General features: G+C 46.8%; 1 protein-coding gene and 1 long non-coding RNA gene across 2 annotated transcripts in view; one reads left to right on the top strand and one right to left on the bottom strand.

The window, feature by feature from the left end:
* The window catches only part of DLEU7 (deleted in lymphocytic leukemia 7), a 53,246-nt gene that overhangs the window by 14,759 nt on the left and 12,124 nt on the right, over positions 1 to 26,363 (top strand). The window lies entirely within an intron of this gene.
* LOC120996247 lies at positions 17,823 to 18,838 on the bottom strand. Its single transcript, XR_005777747.1, has 4 exons — positions 18,686 to 18,838; positions 18,250 to 18,305; positions 18,004 to 18,090; positions 17,823 to 17,895 (listed from the first exon to the last, which is right to left on the bottom strand). It is a non-coding gene; the product is annotated as an uncharacterized LOC120996247 (long non-coding RNA).

The raw sequence follows: 26,363 nt of genomic DNA, 5'->3' as shown, positions 1-26,363 counted from the left end.
CGACATCCATATATAAATTTTTCTCAAAATTTATTGTTCTACATGTCTTTGATAAAAAAAAAATGTTTGGGTAAAAAAAATTGGTTTGGGTAAAAGTTACAGCGTTTACAAACTATGGTACAAAAATGTGAATTTCCGCTTTTTGAAGCAGCTCTGACTTTCTGAGCACCTGTCATGTTTCCTGAGGTTCTACAATGCCAGACAGTACAAACACCCCACAAATGACCCCCTTTTGGAAAGTAGACACCCTAAGGTATTCGCTGATGGGCATAGTGAGTTCATAGAACTTTTTATTTTTTTTCACAAGTTATCGGAAAATTATGACTTTTTTTTTTTTTCTTACAAAGCCTCATATTCCACTAACTTGTGACAAAAAATAAAAACTTCCATGAACTCACTATGCCCATCACAAAATACCTTGGGGTGTCTTCTTTCCAAAATGGGGTCACTTGTGGGGTAGTTATACTGCCCTGGCATTTTAGGGGCCCAAATGCGTGCAAAGTAGTTTGAAATCAAAATGTGTAAAAAATGGCCGGTGAAATCCGAAAGGTGCTCTTTGGAATGTGGGCCCCTTTGCCCACCTAGGCTGCAAGAAAGTGTCACACATGTGGTATTGCCGTACTCAGGAGAAGTTGGGCAATGTTTTTTGGGGTTTCATTTTACATATACCCATGCTGGGTGAGAGAAATATCTCGGTCAAATGCCAACTTTGTATAAAAAAATGGAAAAAGTTGTCTTTTGCCAAGATATTTCTCTCACCCAGCATGGGTATATGTAAAAAGACACCCCAAAACACATTGCCCAACTTCTCCTGAGTACGGTGATACCAGATGTGTGACACTTTTTTGCAGCCTAGGTGGGCAAAGAGGCCCACATTCCAAAGAGCACCTTTCGGATTTCACCCGCCATTTTTTACAGATTTTGATTTCAAACCACTTCTCACGCTTTAGGGCCCCTAAAATGCCAGGGCAGTATAAATACCCCACAAGTGACCCCATTTTGGAAACAAGACACCCCAAGGTATTTCGTGATGGGCATAGTAAGTTTTAATTTTTTGTCACAAGTTTCTTTCCGGTAACTCGGGACAAAAATTTCAATCTTTCATGGACTCAATATGCCCCTCACGGAATACCTTGGGGTGTCTTCTTTCCGAAATGGGGTCACATGTGGGGTATTTATACTGCCCTGGCATTTTAGGGGCCCTAAAGCGTGAGAAGAAGTCTGGAATATAAATGTCTAAAAAATTTTATGCATTTGGATTCCGTGAGGAGTATGGTGAGTTCATGTGAGATTTTATTTTTTGACACAAGTTAGTGGAATATGAGACTTTGTAAGAAAAAAAAAAATTGAAAATTTCCGCTAACTTGGGCCAAAAAAATGTCTGAATGGAGCCTTACAGGGGGGTGATCAATGACAGGGGGGTGATCAGGGAGTCTATATGGGGTGATCACCCCCCTGTCATTGATCACCCCCCTGTCATTGATCACCCCCCTGTAAGGCTCCATTCAGACGTCCGTATGTTTTTTACAGATCCACGGATCCATGGATCGGATCCGCAAAACACATACGGACGTCTGAATGGAGCCTTACAGGGGGGTGATCAATCACAGGGGGGTGATCAGGGAGTCTATATGGGGGGATCACCCCCCTGTAAGGCTCCATTCAGACGTCCGTATGTTTTTTACAGATCCACGGATACATGGATCGGATCCGCAAAACACATACGGACGTCTGAATGGAGCCTTACAGGGGGGTGATCAATGACAGGGGGGTGATCAATGACAGGGGGGTGATCAGGGAGTCTATATGGGGTGATCACCCCCCTGTCATTGATCACCCCCCTGTAAGGCTCCATTCAGACGTCCGTATGTGTTTTGCGGATCCGATCCATGTACCCGTGGATCCGTAAAAAAACATACGGATTTCTGAATAGAGCCTTACAAGGGGGTGATCAATGACAGGGGGGTGATCAGGGAGTCTATATGGGGTGATCAGGGGGTTAATAAGTGACGGGGGGGTGTAGTGTAGTGGTGTTTGGTGCTACTTATTACTGAGCTGCCTGTGTCCTCTGGTGGTCGATCCAAACAAAAGGGACCACCAGAGGACCAGGTAGCAGGTATATTAGACGCTGTTATGGGTTAAAAAAATTGCATCTCCAGCCTGCCAGCGAACGATCGCCGCTGACAGGCTGGAGATCCACTCGCTTACCTTCCAATCCTGTGAACACGCGCGCCTGTGTGCGCGCGTTCACAGGAAATCTCGCGTGATGACGCATATATGCGTGACTGTGCGCTCAGCTGCCGCCTCCGGAACGCGATCCTGCGTTAGGCGGTCCGGAGGCGGTGAAAAAGGACCTGTCAGCACAACATGCAGTGCAATCTGCAGGCAGCATGTTACAGAGCAGGAGAAGTTGAGCAGATTGATATATAGTTTTGTGGAAAAAGATTCTGTAAAAAACCTGTAATTTAGCTTTTTCTGTCTTTGACCATCTTAGCTTAGGACCAACCCCCAACTCAGTACACAGGGGAGGTGTTATCAGTAACTGACTGTGACCAAGGCTCCATTCACACGTCTGCAAAATGGGTCCGCATTTTGCGTAACGAGTGCGGACACATTCATTTTCAATGGGGCCGCAAAAGATCCGCATCCGCACTTCCGTTCCGTGGGCCCCGCAAAAAAGTAGAACATGTCCTATTCTTGTCCGCAGCCATGGACAAGAAAAGGCATTTCTATCATAGTGCAGGCCATGTGCGGTCCACAAAATCTGGTGTCCGTGTTTTGCGGATCCGCAATTTGCGGACCGCAAAACAGTTGAGGATGTGAGAATGGACCCTAACTGTGTAGGGCTCATGCACACGACCGTATGTATGTTGCGGTCCGCAAATAACAAAAAATAAGGATGACGTCCGCGTGCATTATGTATTTTCTGGAACGGAACAGCTGGTCCCTAATAGAACAGTCCTATCCTTGTCCATAATGCGGACAATAATAGGAGATGTTCTGTTTTTTTTGTGGAACGGAAATATGGACATACGGAACAGGAATGCACACGGAGTAACTTCCGTTTTTTTTGCGGACCCATTGAAATGAATGATTTTGCATACGGTCCGCAAAAAAAAACAACGGAACAGACAAGGAAAGAAAATAAGTTTGTGTGCAAGAGCCCTTATACAGAGAATGCTATCAGTCACTGGTAATACCACCTCGTGTACTGGTCTTAATCAAGAAAAGGCAAAGATATAAATGTAAAAATTGCAACTTTTACAGAATCTTTTCTCACAAACCTATATATAAGGCTCCATTCACACGTCCGCAAAATGGGTCCGCATCCGTTCCGCAATTTTGCGGAACGGGTGCGGACCCATTCATTCTCTATGGGGACGGAATGGATGCGGACAGCACACAGTGTGCTGTCCGCATCCGCATTTGCGGAGCGCGGCCCCGATCTTTGGGTCCGCAGCTCCGCAAAAAGATAGAGCATGTCCTATTCTTGTCCGCAGCTGCGGACAAGAATAGGCATTTCTATAGTGGTGCCGGGCAGGTGTGTTGCGGGTCCGCAACACAGCACGGACGTGTGAATGCAGCCTAATTCTGCTCAGCTCCTCCTGCTCTATAAATTAAAGAGAAAAAGGTACATTTCTCTGTGGCTAAAGGTCCCTATACACTGAACAATTTAGCAGCCGATTGTCAGGAAGGAAGCGTTCCTTACCGACAGTCGCCTGCTCATCAGTGAAGGAGACCTCTGCCTTTACATGGAACGATCTCCTCCACAATAAGTGATCGCTAATGATATTGCTTGTCCCCATACATAATCATTGTTTGACGACAGCAGAGTATGTTTAGACGGCACAATCTGCTGGCGGCAAATGATGATTTCGGTGTCTGCCTCGAACGGACACAGGACAGGAAGTGAGTTTCGTCTCTATTCATTCCTATGAGACTAACATTGAGGCTCCCGTAGGAATACATAGAGACACTGGCTTCCTGTCCAGATATGACATAAGATGCTGTGTTATTTGGAAAGTCAGAGTGCTGGTTACATGACACAGCTGAGGATCAGAAGGGAGGTTATAACTTACAAATACAGTTACCAGTAAGAAGACTACCTTTCCTTCACTACAGTTTACATCATGTACCTTTCTAACAGGTCAGAGAATAAAAAAATGTTGTGAAAGTGCTTCTTTAAAGGGGTTATTCAACCCCTAAAATACTTCCCCATATACCAGGGGCCCTCATAGAGGTTGTACTTACCTGGCTCCCCGACACCCGCGTGGCTTCTGGCACCCGCACGACCGGGGGAGGGAGCCAATAGCAGGCTACAACGGGAACGAGCCTCTCTAGCATCACCGAAGCGAAGTACAACCTCTGTTAGGGGCTTGGGGGCATATGGGGAGGCATTTTAGGGGTTGGATAACCCCCTTAGGGCTCATGCACACGAACGTATTTTCTTTCCGTGTCCGTTCCGTTTTTATTGCAGCCCGTATACGGAACCATTAATTTCAATGGGTCGGCAAAAATAAAAGAAGTTACTCCGTGTGCATTCCGTTTCCGTATTTACGTTCCGCAAAAAAATAGAACATGTCCTATTATTGTCCGCATTACGGACAAGGATAGTACTGTTCTATTAGGGGCCAGCTGTTCAGCTACGCAAAATACGGAATGCACTTGGACGTCATCCGTATTTTTTGTGGATCCGTTTTTTGTGGACCCCAAAATACATACGTTTGTGTGCATGAGGCCTTAAGCATTTTTGTAGCCAAGCACACATTGAAGAACACATGGAAGCTGTCATATTAAAAGTCAATTTTAAATCACCAAGACCCAGAAGAATTTAGGACACTGTCTGACACACTGACCCCAGGACTGAATTTGTCACAAGGATTTATGGCACATTACAAGATCTAAAGAGTCTTCTATAGAGATAGTGAGGGCACCAGGTCTCTGAGATAACATGAACTTACAGACAATAAAGAGTTCACACTTATCTGTAAGCTAATTTAAGGCTCTATTACACAGCCCACTGTGGCAGACGATTGTCAGGAGGGAAACGTTCCTATTACATGCAGTGATCCCCTCCGCAGCATGGGGAGGAGTGATCGCTATGCCATCGCTCATCCCCCTGCTGTATAGTGGTTTGCCAGCGGCAGATCGTGATTAGACACCACGATTTGCCGCCTGAAAATGATAATTTTTTTACATCTCAAAAGATTTTGGTTGCACATGAATGAGCGTTACCAATTTGCATACCTCCTAACAGTCCCGGATCCAGCAGGACAGTCCTGGTACGAAGGAACTACAGTATGTCCCGCTTTCTGGCAGCCATCCCTGCTTCCGTAGAAAGCAGAGACAGTTGCCTGTGCATGATCATGAAGCAAAGAGCAGTCATCGGCTCCATGCTTCATTATTCCTCTCCCCTGCTGGCTCTCCACATCTCTGGTCTGTGCCGGGGGCGGGGACGGCTGGCAGTCAGCCTCAGCTCCTCCTCCTCCACAGACCAGAGCAGCCAATGTCCTGATGCTGTTGCTAGCAACTGGACATAGTACTGGGGGCACAGCTGTGCATATTACTGGGGGCACATAACTGGACATATTACTGGGGGCACAGCTGCGTATATTACTAGGTGCACAGAAGGACATATTATTGAGGCACATCTGGGCATATTACGGGGGTCACATAACTGGACATACTACTGGGGGCACATAACTGGACATACTACTGGGGGTACAGCTGGGCATATTACTGGGGGCACAGCTGGGCATAATAATGGGGCACATTTGGGCATATTACTGGGGGCATATAACAGGGCATATTACTGGGGGCACATAATTGGGGTTGTTCCTGGGGGCATATAACAGGGCATATTACTGGGAGCACATAACTGGGCATATTACTGGGGGCACAGCTGGGCATTATTCTGTGAGGGGGTACAATGTGGGCATAAAAACTGTTTGTGGCATGAAGGGGGAATAATTACTATGTGGGGGCATTAAGAGGACTGGTTGGGATTAGGCGCATAGTTCTGTTTTGGGCGCAGTTAGAGGCATGGCCTGGTGCAGAAAAAATGTGATCAGTGATTTTGAGCCAAAACCAGGTGCGGCTCTAAACACAGAACAGGTGCAGATCTCTCCCTCATACCTTATGTCTGTGGAGGCTCCAATCCTAGTTTTGGCTCACAATCACTGATGGAAATCACTGACCAAAACACTGACGTGTCAATGAGGCTTTACAGAGCAAGGGGAAAGGCTCTGCTTCGGAGCTGTGACTGCAGAGACACCTGCGCAGACGCCACTCCAAAGCAAAGCCTTTGCCCTTGCTCTGCTAATCAGAGCAGCAGCGCAGGCCGGAAATAATCAGGGCCAGTCTAAATTTCCAGCCCTGTCAATCTGGAGGCAGGTGTGTATTTCTTCAATGGAGGGACAGCCCCCCCCCCCAGGTGAAGAAGTCCTGCTGATGAGATGAATAGATTAGTTAGAATTAATTCACTCATCTTTAGGCCTCTTTCACACGACTGTATGGCTTTTTCAGTGTTTTGCGGTCCGTTTTTTTTTTCACAGATCCGTTGTTCCGTTTTTTTGTTTCCGTTGTGTTTTCGTTTCTGTTCCGTTTTTCTGTTCCATTTTTCAGTATGGCATATACAGTATACAGTAATTACATAGAAAAAATTGGGCTGGACATAAAATTTTCAATAGATGGATTTGCAAAAACGGAACGGATACGGAAGACATACGGATGCATTTCCGTATGTGTTCCGTTTTTTTTGCGGACCTATTAACTTGAATAGAGCCACGGAACGTGATTTGCAGGCAATAATAGGACATGTTCTATCTTTCAACGGAAAAATGGAAATACGGAAACGGAATGCATACGGAGTACATTCAGTTTTTTTTGCGGAACCATTGAAATGAATGATTCCATATATGGTCCGTATACAGAACGCAAAAAACAGCCCGTAAACGGGAAAAAAAAAATGGTCGTGTGAAAGAGGTCTTAGTCAGTTTCATGGGAGCATTAAATATAAGTGAACTAATGAGGACCCCCCAAGCTGGTCAGACCACCAAATGTGTTGTGGGGAGAGGCAAAACTGTTTTAAGATAATTATATAGCTGTCTAGTAAGAAAATATTTTGGTTGGGGGCGGTCGTGATCAGTGATGGCCAGTTCGCCGTGTACGCCCGCGAACACATGCGTGCTGCCATCTTAACTCACAAGTCCGGCGAGGCACAGGTAAGCCCTTACCTGTGCCTGCGCTGCGAGACGGTCTGAAATCAAATGCGGTCACCGGGAGAAGGCAGTTCCGAGAACAGCCGCCGGGGGCCTTCATCGGGCTGTTCTCGGAACTGCCTGCTCCCGGTGACCGCATTTGATTTCAGACCGGCTCGCGGCACAGGCACAGGTAAGGGCTTACCTGTGCCTCGCCGGACTTGTGAGTTAAGATGGCAGCACGCATGTGTTCGCGGGCGAACACGGCGAACTGGTCATCACTGGTCGTGATATTTATTCTGAAAAGAGGAAAGAAAAAGAAGCCGCTATCAAGAAAATCTGTGGGTTGAGAAGCCTGATTCACTTCAACCATTGAAACAGCTGTGGTTGAAGAGAGATGTCCACATTTTTCTTTTTGGGGGACACCTGATCACAGCTTTATTATCTAAAAATGGTAATATTCCTCAATCCTGGACACCAAAGTCTCAAGTGTTTACTGTAATCTGAAGTCCATACAGCTGTATATCCTTTTAAAAATTAGATGTGCCTTGTAATGTGGAAGTGTTCAGCGCCTGACCTCAGCTTGTATTTTCATTATAAAGCAGATTCCTGTGTCATCGTTCTCATACTTTGTGAACACACCCTGGGTGTTGCCATATAGCAATCAAAACTATTACACACATCTTGTTTTCATCATTACAGCTATTTTTATGTATATGCAAATCAGCATATTAATCATAATGCAAAAATTAACTTTATAGATGTACGGTATTGTCATAGCTACATACTATGGCTGAAAAAAAGACAAGTTCAACAAATGGATGGTAGAAGATGTGGATTAAAGGGGTTTTCCATGTGTTTAAGGGCTCATTCACACGACCGTTGCCCCTCCGTTGCCGTATTGCGGCCCGCATACGGCGGGTCTGCAATACACGGGGCACCGGCCATGTGCATTCCATGTCACGGATGCGGACCCATTCACTTGAATGGGTCCGCAAATCCGGAGATGCGGTGCGGAACGGAAGCAAGGAACGGTACCCCACAGAAGCACTACAAAGTGCTTCCTGGGGTTCTGTTCCGTGCCTACGCACCGCAAAAAGATAGAACTTGCTCTATCTTCTTGCGGAGCGGAACAGACGGATCGCGGACCCATTCAAGTGAAAGGGTCCGCGATCCGCATGCAGCTGGCCCACAGTCGGTGCCCATGTATTGCGGACCGCAATTTGCGGTCCACAGCACGGGCACGGAGGGGCAACGGTCGTGTGAACAACCCCTTATACTGATGACCTATCCTCAGTATGTGATCGGTGGAGGTCCAGCTCCCGGAAACCCCGCTGATCAGCTGTTTGAAGAGGCTGTGACACTTTGGTGAGTGCCGTGGCCTCCTCATGGCTTACCAAGCCTTCCATTTGATAGCAGCTGTGCTTGGTATTGCAGATCAGTGGCATTCACTTGAATAGGACTGAGCTGCACCTTGGCCATGTGACCGATGAATGGGACGTCATTGACCTAGAAAGAGGTTGCGGTGCTCAACAAAGCGCTGCTGCCTCTTCAAACAGCTGATCGGCAGGGGTCCCGGGTGTCAGACCCCCACCGATCAGATACTGCTGACCTATCCTGTCTACATGATAAATGCCATTTGCTGAAGTGAGACAACCCCTTTAATGTTAATCTTCTAAGCCATCAACGGCTCATGCTGTGACCAGCACTGAGCTAAATGCACACAATCAGGATTGCGTGAGGAAAATACGCACCGTAGGTCATGTACATTGTATTCTATGAGAATTTGAAATTCTCATGCACACGATGCAGATTTTGACCTATGGTGTGGATTATAAAATCCACAGCATGTCAATTTATTTTATTTTTCCTGTCCAGATTTTCTCCATTAACTTCAATGGGGACAGTAAAATCCGCATGCGGAAAATACACACCAAATTCGCATGCAAATCCGCACCAATTGATACTTATTGACCGCATAGATTTCCCTGCGAACACCTGCAGATTTCAGTGCGGATTGTCCGCACATAAATCCTGAACGTGTGAATTTACCCGTAGGCCTCATGCACACGGCCGTGTACTGCGGCCGAGAGCGGTCCATGGTAACACGGCCTGGATTCCTGTTGAGAGCAGGAGCGCACGGCGTCATTGGTTGCTATGACGCCGTGCGCTTCATGCCGCCTCTGCACTACAGTAATACACACTATACGAGTGTATTACTGTACAGCAGCGGCGGCATGAAGCGCACGGCGTCATAGCAACCAATGACGCCGTGCGCTCCTGCTCTCAACAGGAATCCAGGCCGTGTTACCACGGACCGCTCTCGGCCGCGGAACACGTCCGTGTGCATGAGGCCTTATTGTGTAAATGCCTGGAGATTGAACCTCTTATCCTCCAGATGCAAGGAGCGCCCCTTATCTTTTGAAGGGATTTTACATAGGACAGATTTTCACAGTATTTTTGTAGGAGCCATTAATTTATGCTTGTTTGTCGGCTGATCTCAATGGGTTTGACGCTGGTCTTAATAAAGCCCTTAGCCGGCAGTGGTTCCACCAAAGTTATGAAGAGGCGCCGGCCTCTCTAGAACTATGGCACATCCAACGCCAGTTCTAAATGGAAGACCGCTTCCTTGCTGTCTTACATTTAGACCTTCTTCTACGCCTGAAACAGGCATATAAAATGGTAAATGAGACGGCCTGCTGGCCCATTCCCTACCCCGCCCATGCCACGTCCACTTATTTAGACCTGGCGTGAGCGGGGAGAAGTTGCAGATTGAGATGCAACTAGCTGTTGCGCCGCAATTTGCACCTGAAATTTCAGAATGATAAATGACCCCAAGTCCCCCAGTTCTACTGGCCTTAGAAGCATCTGACTGGCATTGCATGCTGTTATGTAGTCTATGATCTACAAACACACCCAGATCTTTCTCAATAACTCACTCCCCTTGTGTCCCAAGCTCTCCCGGCCAATCATGCATATTTATAGCAGTCAGGTGAAAAAGCACATGGCTTATTTTTTGTGCATGGCCAGGTTAATGTATATAGAGAGAGAGTAATCAGACCCCTAGACACTACACTATTGCCTTAATTATATTTTTCATGTTTCGTTTGATTTACAAGGCTAAATGTATTGATTACACTCCCTTAGAGATCAGGAAAGAGCCAGCGTCCCTTTCTCTTAATTCCTTTAGTTGGAGTATTATGCGCAAGTTCCAGGGCCGGATTAAGAGCATCATGGGCCTGGTGCTGAGGATTTTGCTGGGCCTTTTTATGGAACTGCACTCAGTGTCTTAATTACATATATATTTTATCGATACCATTAAAGTATTTTGTTCCTGCAACTACCCCTTCATTTGGCGTCTATCTTGGCAACATGGAGGGGGACCACGGGAGGGGGACCCTGAGGGTGGGGGCACCCTCAGGGCACTATAGTGTCAGGAAAACCGCTTTGTTTTCCTGACACCATAGTGATCATTTAACATGACTATGAAGATTACTGTTTTCTAGCTGCTGTGGACTATGGACAACAGCAGCTAGAAACAGTAATTTTCATAGAGCTGTGTTATGATTTATGGACACAGCACTCAGCATGCTTAGCCAGTCAGATAGAAGGCTGGCTAAGCATGCTGAGAGCTGTGTCTAAATAACATAACACATTAAAGGGATTCTGTCACCAGGTTTCACCCCTGTCAGCTAAAAATATGCTGATGTTCAGGGCGTCTTCACGATTCCTAATGTGGGCTTATAAATGTCATCTGTGGGCTTATTTAGCTAAAAAACAGCTTTTACTAACCTGTCAGTCAAACAAATAGCCCAAGGGGATGTTAATGGATGCAAGGTGCCGGCCGCACCCGCCGCTGTTCGTGCCCAGCGCCGCCTTTCCGGACTTCTGCGCCGCCTCCTAATCCTCTGTGACACCTCTCGCTCTCCCTCTCTCCCCCCTCCTCCTGCTGTAAGATCTCGCGCATACAGGAGTTGAGCGAAGTGCCGGCACATGTGCACTTCACTGTAAGAAGCCAAATGGAGAAGTCCGCACCGGTGCATCAGGCAGAGCCCTGTGCGCAAACGCGAGATCTTACAGCAGAAGGAGGGGGGAGGGAGGGAGAGCGAGAGGCGGCACAGAGGATTAGGAGGCGGCGCAGAAGTCCGGAAAGGCGGCGCTGGGCACGAACGGCGGCGGGTGCGGCCGGCACCTTGCATCCATTAACATCCCCTTGGGCACCTTATTTGTTTGACTGACAGGTTAGTAATAGCTGTTTTTTTAGCTAAATAAGCCCACAGATGACATTTATAAGCCCACATTAGGAATCGTCAAGAACATCAGCATATTTTTAGCTGACAGGGGTCAAACCTGGTGACAGAATCCCTTTAAAGAAATTACTGTTTCTAGCTGCTGTGGACTAGCAGCTAGAAACAGTAATTTATTTATGTGTTATGTTATTTAGACTGAGCTCTCAGCATGCTTAGCCAGTCAGTAATTTTCATAGTGCTGTTATGATTTATGGACACAGCTCTCAGCATGCTTAGCCAGCCTTCTATCTGGCTGTGCTTCTTGAGAGTCACAGTCCACAGGCTCAGAAACAGCCTGTGGACTGTGACTCTCAAGATGCACAGCCAGATAGAAGGCTGGCTAAGCATGCTGAGAGCTGTGTCCATAAATCATAACAGCACTATGATTGCCCTCCCTTCCAACTGCATGATACCTGCTCCAGAAGCTCCTGCTGTCTCGCGGGCTGGTGTGGCTGAGCGCTGTGGGCCGTGTGCTGGTCGAAACTGCTGAGCAGGTTGTACACAGCGCAGCGTGCAGGAGGGATAACCGCGGGCGCACTGAGGTCATATCCGGCAGGCCGCGGCATTACAGGAACAGCACCAGCTGCTCTGACGTCCTGCCGCAGGATATCCTGTGACGTATATCCGGTGGCAGGACGTCAGAGCAGCTGGTGCTGTTCCTGTAATGCCGCGGCCCGCCGGATATGACCTCAGTGCGCCCGCGGTTATCCCTCCTGCACGCTGCGCTGTGTACAATAGTGATGGGAAGTTCAGATCTTTCAGATGAATCGGTTTCAGATGAATTGTTGAGCTGACTCACAAGTGAACCGAAGACTCTAGGTGCCGGTGCGCATGCGCAGATGCTATCCATTCGATTCACTTGCTGCTGCTGACTCAGTCGGCTCTTCAGCTCTCTAATGAGTGAGTCAGGATCAGGAAGAGTGACGCCTGACAGGAGGACTCAGGAGCTGTCACTGTGGTGTGCATTGTTGTCTGTTGTGCATTGTTACCCACAGTGACAACAGTCTGACACTGACAGTAGTACAACCAACCAAGTGAAGTGAAATGTGAATGCACAGGGAAAACTATGTGCTGAATTGATAACAGTATTACAGTAACACAGTCACTGGCTGATAATAAAATAGTCCCCACAGTCCCCACTTAACGGAATCCATAAAGGAGATGTGAACCCACCCTTAGTTATATAGCTACTGAACGAGATGCCTTTAACATATAGATCTCCTGAGAAGCCAATTCGATCCTAAAGGGTTAATTCAACCTGTAATCTAAACTCTGTGTCATCTGTCACTTCTCTTATCTCTCTGCTCCTGTCCCTTAATCTTATCACTGCTGCAACAAAAGCATCAGCCGAGAGCCTCAGTGTAACCTGTTCTAGACTCTGACAGCCTCAGTGTAACCTGTTCTAGACTCTGACTCACGGCTCTTTTCTCAAAGAATCGAATGAGTCACTAACTAATCGGATCTTTAGATTCTTTTAACTTGTGACTCATTCGATTCATTTCTATTCTTAGGCTCCCTGTACTACTCAGACGACTCAGAGCTGCTAGTGCTTGCCTTGCCTCAGCTCTGATTGGTTGGTGGGCGGGGAGGGGAGGGGCTGGCAGAAGCAGCTTCCACTCTAGGATCATATTACGCTCCTCCCGAGTCCCGCCCTCAGGCTCCTCCCTGCTGCCAGCGTGAGGTGAGCGTCTCTGCATTGTCTGTGCTCTATGTGACAGCTGACAACAGAGGACTTTTAGCGCGGGCCGCTCCCGACGGCCTTTTGGCTGGCGGATGGGCCTATTTTATGGTAGGGGCCCCTACGTTAATCCGGCCCTGTGAGTAAAGGCCTAGCCAGTGGCCACAATACAGTCTGTGTGGGCCTGACACACACGGGCTTGCAACTGTGATTATATCACAGAAAAAGATTAAATAGATTTTTTTTTTATCTGCGAGGTATTTGTGAGTGAGTGACACCCTGTAACGGTATGAGTGGAGGCCTAGCCACTAGCCAGTGGCCACAATACAGTCTGTGTGCACACATTAATATAATACTGGGGAGGGAGGGAGGGGGGCCGCACTGGCCACCAATGAATATAATACTGGGAAGGGAGGGAGGGGGGGCCGCACTGGCCACCAATGAATATAATACTGGAGAGGGGGGTCTGGCCCCTGCTGCTTGGCAGCACCTGATCTCTTACAGGGGGCTATGATACGCACAATTAACCCCTCAGGTGCGGCACCTGAGGGGTTAATTGTGCGGATTACAGCCCCCTGTAAGAGATCGGGTGCTGCCAGGCAGCAGGGGGCAGTTATTACACAGTTCTCAGCATATTCTAACTTGAAGGGACCATCACTATGGGAACGCCTCTGGGTTAGAATATACTGTCGGATCTGAGTTTCACGATCTAACTCAAATCCGATGGTATATTCTAACATAGAGGCGTTGCCATGGTGATGGGGACGCTTCAAGTTAAAATATACCATCGGATTGGAGAAAACTCCGATCCGATGGTATATTAATTGGGACTCCTGACTTTACATTGAAAGTCAATGGGGGACGGATCCGTTTGCAATTGCACCACAGGGATCTCAAGTCTCCTGGACGTTCAGGGAGTCTCCCGCTATTAGATAGCGGCTCCCTGACACCCGCATGTGAAAGCGGCTCCCTGACACCCACATGTGAAACAATATATCCCAGAAAGGTTTACTGATAGCAGAGATAAGAGAAGTGACAGGACACAGAGTTTAGATTACAGGTTGCATTAACCCTTTAGGGTCAAATTGGCTTCTCAAGGAGATATATATGTTAAAGGCATCTCTTCTTCTGTCTCATTCAGTAGCTATATAACTATTGAGAGAGATGTATTTTTCTTTAACACATTTAACCCTCCATTTTAATTATATTATTTACCCCAGTGTTAAATTCACACCCCCTGGATGCTTGTTTTTTCCTACAGTGGGGTAGAAAATTACACACAGGGTTTTAAAGAATAAACTTCCTGACTCAGACAGTGGCGTAACTATCAGGGAAGCAGCTGCTTCGGGGCCCGAGCTCAGAAGGGGCCCCGGAGCAGTCACTGTACTTCGTCACCCCGGGCCCCTGTCAGAGCAGCTGACTTCTCCTGCACTTGCACCTCTGACCTGACATCAGTGACATTACTCCGCCTCTCCCCCTCCTCAGTTCTTATGATGGACACTGACCAGCAACAGGACGGCCCCGATGTGGGTGGAGCTATAATTGCCCGCCCCCTTTTCTACCCACGATTCCTGCAGCCTGAACCTTCCATGCTGCCCAGCATGCTGAACATCAGTTGGATTGCCACAACTGCACCAGTGATGTGAGTGGCAGGGGAACTACTGCGGTTATATTCAGCTTTCCCAGACTGTGCACATGTGACATGCAGTATAGTAGGAAAGCTGGGTGAATTATATCATGAAATGTCATCCAGCTTCCCTGCTATCCTGCATGGCACAAGTGCAGAGGCATTGGAGTATGGGGGAGAGGCACAGCAGGAAAGCTGGGTGTCTATATATGTGTGCGTCCATGTATGTGGTGACTGTGTGTATGAGTGCGCCCCTGTATGTGAAGAATATGTGTATGAGTGCGTCCATGTATGTGGAGAGTGTGTGTATGAGTGCGTTCATGTATGTGGAGAGTGTGTGTATGAGTGCGTCCATGTATATGTGGTGACTGTGTGTATGAGTGCGTTCATGTATATGTGGAGAGTGTGTGTATGACTGCGTCCATGTATGTGGAGAGTGTGTATGAGTGCGTCCATGTATGTGGAGAGTGTGTGTACGAGTGCGTCCATGTATGTGGAGAGTGTGTGTATGAGTGCGTTCATGTATATGTGGAGAGTGTGTGTATGAGTGCGTCCATGTATGTGGAGAGTGTGTGTATGAGTGCGTTCATGTATATGTGGAGAGTGTGTGTATGAGTGCGTTCATGTATGTGGAGAGTGTGTGTATGAGTGCATCCATGTATGTGGAGAGTGTGTGTATGAGTGCGTCCATGTATGTGGAGAGTGTGTGTATGAGTGCGTTCATGTATATGTGGAGAGTGTGTGTATGAGTGCGTTCATGTATGTGGAGAGTGTGTGTATGAGTGCGTTCATGTATGTGTGGAGAGTGTGTGTATGAGTGCGTTCATGTATGTGGAGAGTGTGTGTATGACTGCGTCCATGTATGTGGAGAGTGTGTGTATGAGTGCGTTCATGTATGTGTGGAGAGTGTGTGTATGAGTGCGTTCATGTATAAGTGGAGAGTGTGTGTATGAGTGCATCCATGTATGTGGAGAGTGTGTGTATGAGTGCGTCCATGTATGTGGAGAGTGTGTGTATGAGTACGTTCATGTATATGTGGAGAGTGTGTGTATGAGTGCGTTCATGTATGTGTGGAGAGTGTGTGTATGAGTGCGTTCATGTATGTGGAGAGTGTGTGTATGAGTACGTTCATGTATATGTGGAGAGTGTGTGTATGAGTGCGTTCATGTATAAGTGGAGAGTGTGTGTATGAGTGCATCCATGTATGTGGAGAGTGTGTGTATGAGTGCGTCCATGTATGTGGAGAGTGTGTGTATGAGTACGTTCATGTATATGTGGAGAGTGTGTGTATGAGTGCGTTCATGTATGTGTGGAGAGTGTGTGTATGAGTGCGTTCATGTATGTGGAGAGTGTGTGTATGAGTACGTTCATGTATATGTGGAGAGTGTGTGTATGAGTGCGTTCATGTATGTGTGGAGAGTGTGTGTATGAGTGCGTTCATGTATGTGGAGAGTGTGTGTATGAGTGCGTTCATGTATGTGTGGAGAGTGTGTGTATGAGTGCATCCATGTATATGTGGAGAGTGTGTGTATGAGTGCATCCATGTATGTGGAGAGTGTGTGTATGAGTGCGTCCATGTATGTGGAGAGTGTGTGTATGAGTGCGTCCATGTATATGTGGAGAGTGTGTGTATGAGTGCGTCCATGTATATGTGGAGAGTGTGTGTATGAGTGCGTCCATGTACTCTACTACTGAGCTGCGCCTAGGCCAGGTGACCGATAAATATGACGTCACTGGCCCAGGTGAGGGTGTGTCACTGGACGCTTTCCCACTGTCCAATCAGTGCTCTCAGGGTCAGACTGTAGGGACACACCACTTTTGCAAGATAAATGGTAACACCCAGTTGACAATTTAATCATGAGAAGAACAGCACAACATAAAGTTATAAATGCTCCAGAATTGTTATTTTATGGGGAATATGTGCGGGGCATGAACCAGCAATAGAAGAAAGCTCCGTTTTGACTTGAGCTCTGGGTCCCCCTCTCTATAAGGTGCACCCTATTTTCAGAGGTTTTATAAATATGACTTTTAACAATAATTTTACCCATTTTCTTCCAAATTGTTTAAAGGAGTATTCGAATTAGAATATGTTATCCCTTATCCCCTGGAAAGTAAATAACTGGTAGATTGGTGGCAGTCTGCCCACTTAGACTGCAACCAGTCACAATGATGAGGGACCCACACCCCCAATTTTAAAAGAGCACTGGTTGAGTCTGCGCACCACCACTCTGTGCATTCTGTAGCAGAATACAACATCACTATCTCTAACAATCACATAGATTTGAGGTGGAGTTGTAGTGCATATGCTCGACCAACACTCCATTCAAACAAGGGGACAGAAGTCCTAGTGATAGCTGGATAAGAGATAAATTATCCCAAGCAGAATGCCCTTTTAATGAATCACTTTTATTATACTCATAAAATTTGAAAAACTCTAGACATATATGGCTTTAGGAAAATCTAACCCTGCCATTACCACCTTCATCGTTTTCCTTCCAGAGCTTGGTCTGATCACCCCTATGAAGTTCCCCGGTCTTTATTGGGTAACATTAGTTACAATACATTCCCTACAATAAAGAGGCTCGGACACATTGTTAGCTACCTCATGTATTGACTCATTTATTAACAGGCCAGTGGTTTTGAAATGGCCCTGATGATGGTGAACCCCCAACTCATCCTTCAACACTCAGGGGAGGAAAAACCCCCTAGTGGGGGAAACCTCCAGGGAACCATGGCTGAAGGACTGCCCTTCCCTTGGGCAAGGGGGTAAAAGCCATCATTTGAGATGAGGTAGCTATGGAAAGTCCGGGTAATTGTCACATCCAGTATTTGGAAATTCTGCTAGATGTTGAATCCAGAAAATCCGGTAAATGTCAAATCCAGTATTAGGAAAGTTCGGTAAAATGTCACATCCAGTATTGAGGACAGAGACCAAGCCTGGAATCTGCCTCTTGATCCAGAAGATTCAAGTCCAGCAATGTCATGATGGTTTCAGTTGTCTTGGTGCTCCACCCCTTGGATCTTATTGGGGTTTTCAGGGTCCTGGGTCTTTTCTCTCAGGCCAATGGAGACACCTTCTCGGGACAACGTTAAAGACAAACGCTGAGAAAAAAGAAGAAAGACCATTAATTATAAAACAGCTCTATATAATATATGACTTCTCTGAAATGTTTCTGGAGCACATTAGACCTTTACACAGCATCTACTCACCTGGAAATCTGTATAGTTCATTAGTTGGTATATTATCAGGCCAACAAATCCAGTCCACTCGGCCACCATGCCTGTCCTGGTGTAGATCTGCAGAAGACAGAATAGAGCATTAGTGCCTGGCGGTACTCACCAGGGACTCTATATGGAGTGAGATGGGAAGATGGAGGTGAGATAGGAGCTTTTATATTACTGTTACACAGGATAGATGTAGATTATACAAGACGGTGAAGAGTTGCATGAACTCACCTCATCACATCGGCCAGTACATAGCTGGAAGAAGCTGATGGTCATACACACAGAAACTGGAAGGACGTGTTAAGGACAAGTAACAGAATTAATTATATTATTATAGTGTTTCCTATACTGTGATGTCTGATCTGTGCTACAATGGGGTCGGAGGAAGCGAATAATCTCCTAGTTGCCAATAGTCCCACATTTGCCAAAACTTTCCCGAATATTCAGAGACAATGTCTCTGTAAATTTGGGTTGTCCTGGGCCAAAAATGCTTGGGGCCTAGTTAACTCCACCAATGAGTGATAGTGACCTGATCATTTAAAGGAGGGGCGGGGGTCTTGGCTAAATTGACCCAAATTTACAAACAGCAGCAATGATGGTAAGTACATATGTGTAAGTGTATCCAGCAAACAACATGGCACTGTACCAGTCAGCTATAAGAGGATACAGGTCAGCAGGGCCACAATGGGCACCAAGGTTGATGCCAATCTAATGTGGCATAGGCGGCGACTGCTGAAGGATTTCTTGTACAGGCATATAGCTTGACCTAGGTTGTAAACGGCACAAAAGAAAAATGCCGGTCCTGCGCCGATCCTGTGGACTGTAGGACTGATCCTCATCTAGAACAAAAGCAGAGAAATAAATGTCATCAATATGGACATCCTGAAGATCTGAGAATACAGAACAGCAGAGGCCGCAGGTGGTGTAATTATACAGGGGCAGTAATACATAAGAATAGTCACCAGGGCGCGTCATTATATTTATACACATCTCTTGACTTTAAGCGATGTCCCCTCTGTATTACTAGTCCTGAGACATCTGTATATAAACTTACCGAAACTATGGCGGTCACAACGGTTCCAATGCAGCCCATCCATGCAACGACATAGAGGATTCTCTGACAGATGATATGTCGCCTCTCTGATTGTTCAGACCGGATGATCATGAACCGGTACATGATGCAAGCGTTGCCAGCTCCTGAAATAGACAATACATGGGATCAGCCGGGAACGTCCATAGACACTTGTAATAACCTCCAGGATTCAATGATGATTATAATCTCCAGTGATGGCCGCCGCTCAGCAGTGAATAGTGCTTAGGGAGATAACGTCATCACTGAGCGCTGGAGCCGCTGATCTCCTCATGATATCTCTCTAAATCCACTTACCTAGAAAGGCAGACATTAAGAAGACCACTGTAAAGACCACCGATTCGGGGTATTTTCGTCCCGTGTCACTGAGAAAGAAAGCAAAATATTGGGTGTTATTAGGACACAAACGGCAGGATTGTGTCATGTCTTCTAATAGCAGAGGAGACTTTATTTCCTTCCATTATAATCATCCTCCGTAATATTATCTAATGTCCAGACACAAATAGAAGACAAACAACAATGGGGACAATATGGTGCCGTCGCCCATAGCAACCAGTCAGATTGCAACTGTTATTTGTCAGAGGCCCTTTGTAAAAGGAAATCAGGAACTGAATGGGCAATTGCATCATATTTCACACCCCATCCCCATACTATCACTTGCCCCACTATATAGCCATTACTTCCCCAGTACAACCAGTGGTAAAACCCATTAACACAATAATCATCATTCATTTATTCACTATTATTATTTTTTTCTCCTTCAGTTTTCTGGAAAAGTATAAAATTTTTGAGTAGGAGGCATTTTGTAGAAAATGTAAGACTTTTTGCATTTTTAAGCCATGCTTGCAAGTTTCCCAAAAAAGTGGGTGTGTTCTAAACAGGCTCAGCAGGAGGGGGTGGGGCCTCTGCAGACTGGCAAATTTGCTTATAAATTATGCCTGTCATAGTTGGTGCAGTTTTGATTTTTTTGGTGCATGGAGGTCAGAGATACTCCTAATTTATGAAGAGGCCTGTGCATCTCACTCTAGAGCAGATTAGATGAAGGCCGGTGCATGAAACCTCAGTCTTCACAGACCCCCCGCACAATGGGATGTTTTCTCTACTAACAGTTATGAGATGTAGCTTATTAATAATCCACTAATAATAATAATCATAACATTCCAGGAATAAACTGATAATACGGTAATAACAGTAATGATACTACAGAGGAATCCCGCCCTGTCCCCTCTTACCTAATGTAAGGATATTTTACATGGCCTGGGATGACAGTCAAGGCAATCAGGGCAAAGAGGCCCGATAGCGTCCATATAACCCAGAGGAAAGGCAAGAATGCCAAACCCCGGATCTCCATGGCGCAAAGTAAATGACTCGCTAAGCGAAAACAAGGATTTGCTGAGCAAAAGCACAAGCCTATCTGTCTCTCTCTATATCCAGAGATATTCTGTCCGAGATAATGTCAGGCAGTGGTTTTTCAAGGCTCAGAACTCGGTGATGTCACTAGCTTCTGTGACATCATCACACCTGCCGCAATCTGATTGGTCCTTGCTAGAATCTGTAATTTCATTGGTTCTCCCCTCATGTGTGATTTCATACTTGAATCTGATTGGTCCTCAGTAGCTTCTGTGGTGTCATCAGTGCTCCTATCTCCACACATGCCTGTATTTGATTGGTCCCCAGTATTTTAAATCTTCATATAGCTATTGCTGAGATGTTTTCAGCTCTTCAAGTCCTTTGGACAAAAAAAATTCTACGTTATACACGTGTCACCGTATCACAACAAAATGAGTAAAGTTGGGTGATGTACCCTGCTCCCATGTCAGCCCCTCTGCTTAATATAGGGAATGAAGGCGCCATGAAAGGTGTCTCTATTCTGCTGATAATGCCATTAGGGAAAATGTTACTGCTCGCTGCTCTGGTCTCCTATCCAAATTATTCCTTCATGATGCAATTCCTAAATAAGTGGAGCGTCCCTTTAATGTAGTTGTCTCACACTGGGCGCCATATAATTTTTGCACGATATGTTGGAATAGCCATATATTTGGCTACCATTCAAATGTATGTCCAATGATACATATTGTTTCAATGTACAGTAAGTCGTATGCAACGTGCCGCCCCCCAAGGCCGATCGTGTCGTAGATTTATAGGAATTGCCGAGCAGTTTGGTGTGGCCTTAATAGTTTCTGTGTGTGTCACGGTGATCCTATTTGGATGCTGTCGTTCTCCAGGGTTAGGCTCCAATACAATAAAAGGGAGATTTGTAGTAGGTGGAGAATAAGAGGAGTCCAGACTTGATGAAAGTTCAAGAGCTTTACTTGAATAAACTTGTATCCAGACAATATTCGGCCTTTCTCTTTGTTTCAGCAGGTTTTGGGGTAAACTGGCAGGCAAACTTGGATACCTTGCTCTATCTTTCTCTGCTGTGCTAGACTGGCTTTCGTCTGGTAGCTGGACTTTAGGATTGTTCTGGTACCTTTTGAGGGGGGTGCCTGTGACTGTTGACCCCCTCGTGATACTGTGTCTTTATCTGTAAGGAGTCAGGGTGCTCTATGAGCTACATTCCTTGGGAGACTCCTGCTGCAGGAGGGGCGGCCATTCCCCTCACTGCACCATCTTGACTCGTCTGCTTCCAACACTAGACTCCACTTACTCTAACTTTCTGCAACCCCTCCCTTGGTATGAAACAGGACCAGCCCACCTCTGCCCAAAAGCGGGGAGAATGGAATGGTAAGTTCCATTCTATCTAAATATCTCTCTCTGCCAGGTGCACTGCCACCTGCTGGCGATCCAGGCACAATACATGAATATAACAGTTTCATAGCAATATTATGAATGCACAATGTAAGAGGACCTGGAATAAAAACACAGATGACATTATTGGTTAGCCATTAGAGACATTAGCAGTGTGAAGTAATATTAGTGCCTGTTGTGGGGTACTACACATACTCTATGCTTTATTAATATAACAAGCTCTTAAAGGGCATCTCTCAGCAGTTTTTTACCGATGAAACTGTCTGACCTGTTAAATGTGCGCTTAGCAACTGAAGGCATCTGTGTTGGTCCCATGTTCATATGTTCCTGCATGGCATGCATGAAAAATGATGTTTTAATATATGCAAATGAGCCTCTAGAAGCAACGGGGACGTTGATGTTACACCTAGAGGCTCTGCGCTCTCAGTACCACCCCAGTACTAAAAACATTAATGGTGCAGTTCACCCCCCCAACCCCCCCCCCCACAGTATTAAATCATTGGTGGCAGTGACCACAGTATTAAATCATTGGTGGTGCAGTGGCAGTTTCGATCGGAGCCCCAACAGTGTAATCATGGAGCTCCTATCGGTTACCATTGCAGCCAGGACAGTGCTGAAGCCCTGGCTGCCATGGTAAGCTCCCTTCTGCTGTGTGTACTATGTACAGGGCAGCAGGGAGAGTGTGAGATCCTATTCACCCTAATAGCAGAAATAAAGCCAAAGAATTCGCTCCTCTCTTTGTGCCTTCTAGAAAGTATTAAAATGTTTACTGTGTGCCACCTACAGAGTAACAGTGCTTCTTATTCCCCCCTAGACACAGGGCCGGACTGGCCTGCCGGGATACCGGGAAATTTCCCGCTAGGCCGGCAGGCCTGAGTGCCGCAAGGCCGCAGCCCTGGTGACAAGTGGGGGCGGCAGGGCACAGCAGCAGGAGATGAGCACTTCCATTGTGGAAGTATCGCCGTCCTCAGGACGGCGATACAGATGCCTGTGCTGCGGCAGGGGAGGGAGAGGTGTGTCCCCTCCTGTTCCTCTGATAGGCAGCCGGCCTAGTGCTGGCAGCCTATCAGAGGCCGGTGCAGGCGGCGCGATGACGTCGTCACGCTGCCTGAGCCGTATAGCGAGGGACACAGGCCGGAAGAGGCCTGCATCGCATCGCTGGAGGTAAGTATAAGTGTTGTTGTTTTTTTTATATAGGTACAATACTGGCACATGATAAGGGGGGACTACTGGGCTGGCACATGATAAGGGGGGACTACTGGGCTGGCACATGATAAGGGGGGACTACTGGGCTGGCACATGATAAGAGGGGACTACTGGGCTGGCACATGATTAGGGGGGGACTACTGGACTGGGACATGATAAGGGGGGACTACTGGGCTGCCACATGATAAGGGGGACTACTGGGCTGGCACATGATAAGGGGGGACTACTGGGCTGGCACATAATAAGGGGGGGACTACTGGGCTGGCACATGATAAGGGGGACTACTGGGCTGGCACATGATAAGGGGGCTACTGGCACATAAGGGGGACTACTGGCACATGATGGGGGGCTACTGGCACATGATAAGGGGGGCTACTGGCACATGATAAGGGGGGCTACTGGCACATGATAAGGGGGACTGCTAGCACATGATACGGGGGACTACTGGCACATGATAAAGGGGGCTACTGGCACATGATAAAGGGGGCTACTGGCACATGATATGGGGGCTACTGGCACATGATATGGGGGCTACTGGCACATAATATGGGGGCTACTGGCACATGATAAGGGGGCTACTGGCACATGATAAGGGGGCTACTGGCACATGATAAGGGGCAGCTACTGGCACATAAGGGGCGGCTACTGGCACATAAGGGGGACTACTGGCACATAAGGGGGACTACTGGCACATAAGGGGGGGCTACTGGCACATAAGGGGCGGCTACTGGCACATAAGGGGAACTACTGGCACATAAGGGGGACTACTGGAACATGATAAGGGGGCTACTGGCACATAAGGATGACTACTGGCACATGATGGGGGGACTACTGGCACATGATGGGGGGACTACTGGCACATGATAAGGGGGGGCTACTGGCACATGATGGGGGGCTACTGGCACATGATAAGGGGGGCTACTGGCACATAATAAGGGGGGCTATTGGCACATGATAAGGGGGCTATTGGCACATAAGGGGGGCTACTGGCACATAAAGGGCAGCTACTGGCACATAAGGGGCGACTACTGGCACATAAGGGGTGGCTACTGGCACATGATATGGGGGGCACTCTGGCTACTGGCACATGGTGGTGGAGGGCTCTTATTACTGGCACATGATTGGGGGCATCTATGGGGGCACATCTTACTGGCACTCGCAACCATTCATTTGTCACCTTCTGTTGCTAACATGACAAAGGGAAGAAAGAGACCGGAGACGTGATCCTAATGATCCAATTTTGGACACCTAGAAGTGTTTGGAAGTTGACAGTCTACATTTGCTGTACCTCTACATACATTACTGCATGGAGCGACTTTCCTGATTGCCCCTACATTGGGTGGAGGGAATGTTATGTGCATCCTCTGTATTATTAGGATTGGCTGCATCTTCGACTCCACCGTTCACATATTCTGATAAAAAGCACTACCTAGGCTCTATGTTATGTATATTACATTTAAAAAATATGAAATATATGTGCTAGGACATGTTTAAGGAAATTTGAATAGAGCATAGAGGCACTGCATCACACTTTGGCACGATAGGAATCATGGATGTTGTCACATGGTGCCTTTCGGCTGGGATTTTCATACATGGTCCATTCGCCATTCGTTAGGTGTAATAGCTATAGGTCTAATAAATGCTCTGTTGTTCTTTTTTTCTTCATCAGGGGCTCCAAAATGAAAGTGGATTGTTATCTCCAAAAAGCCCCACAGACCTTTTCTGTGTGTTGACTGTGTTTACAGGAGAATGGCTCTGTGTGCAGGTCTATGGCTTGCTCTTTTTTCATACCCTGCTGGCGGGATCTTGGCTGGGACAAGTGGGACAGCAGCTTCCCTGAAGATGTTGTGAGGTTTGTAAGGAAATACCAACTGGAGGAAATCAAGCCCGACTTGTGGAAGCCCAAGGTAAGCCACAAGCTCATTAAGCCAAGGACTTGATGGAGTTTATTCCATGACTCTCTGCTGCCACTGTAGAGACTGTATGGACTAATTTGGTGTCTGGCAGGTTAACCAACTGTCAGACGGACTTGTCTTGGATGGCTGTTCAAAGGTCTAAGGCCTCTTTCACACGGGCGTTGCGGGAAAATGTGCGGGTGCGTTGCGGGAACACCCGCGTTTTTTCCGCGTGAGTGCAAAACATTGTAATGTATTTTGCACTCGCGTGAGAAAAATCGCGCGTGTTTGGTACCCAAACCCGAACTTCTTCACAGAAGTTCGGGCTTGGGATCGGTGTTCTGTAAATAGTATTATTTTCCCTTATAACATGGTTATAAGGGAAAATAATAGCATTCTGAATACAGAATGCATAGTAAAACATCGCTGGAGGGGTTAAAAAAAAAATAAAAAAATTTTAACTCACCTTAGTCCACTTGTTCGCGGCCCGGCATCTCCTTCTGGCTTCATCTGATCTCTGTGCAGCAACAGGACCTGTGGTGACGTCATTCCGGTCATCACATGGTATGTCACATGATCTTTTACCATGGTGATTCACCATGGTAAAAGATCATGTGACGTACCATGTGATGACCGGAGTGACGTCATCAAAGGTCCTTGACCTATAATTAATGCTCACCACAGGTCCTATTCAGTAAAGGGGACAGAAGTGATACCGGGCTACGCGATCAAGTGGATTAAGGTGAGTTAAATGATTTTTTATTTTTTTTTAACCCCTCCAGCGCTGTTTTACTATGCAGTCTGTATTCAGAATGCTATTATTTTCCCTTATAACCATGTTATAAGGGAAAATAATAATGATTGGGTCTCCATCCCGATCGTCTCCTAGCAACCATGCGTGAAAATCGCACCGCATCCGCACTTGCTTGCGGATGCTTGCGATTTTCACGCAACCCCATTCATCTCTATGGGGCTTGCGTTATGTGAAAAACGCACAAAGAGGAGCATGCTGCGATTTTCACGCAACGCACAAGTGATGCGTGAAAATCACCGCTCATGTGAACAGCCCCATAGAAATGAATGGGTCAGGATTCCGTGCGGATGCAATGCGTTCACCTCCCGCAACACATCCGCGCGGAAAACTCGCTCGTGTGAAAGGGGCCTAACATCTGAGGTCATTCTCACATGCTTACAATCTGTTTTCAGCCGAGTACTGCCAAAGGTTACCTTTTTTTTTTTTTATCGCCCATTTACACAGGGTCTGTTCGGTGTCCTGGAACATGAACTCGAAAACTCTATATCCGGCCTATCAACTTTACAGACTGTTTTGCAGGGATCACACTGTTCAGGGCATACTGGAGACTTGGTGCCTTATGAACTGTTTCTAAAGGCTGCCACACACGTTC

The sequence above is a fragment of the Bufo bufo genome, chromosome 3, assembly GCF_905171765.1.
Source record: "Bufo bufo chromosome 3, aBufBuf1.1, whole genome shotgun sequence".
In the NCBI taxonomy this organism is placed as follows: Eukaryota; Metazoa; Chordata; class Amphibia; order Anura; family Bufonidae; genus Bufo; species Bufo bufo.
Note: the sequence above shows the minus strand (reverse complement) of the source record. Positions and strands in the feature narration are given on the sequence as shown.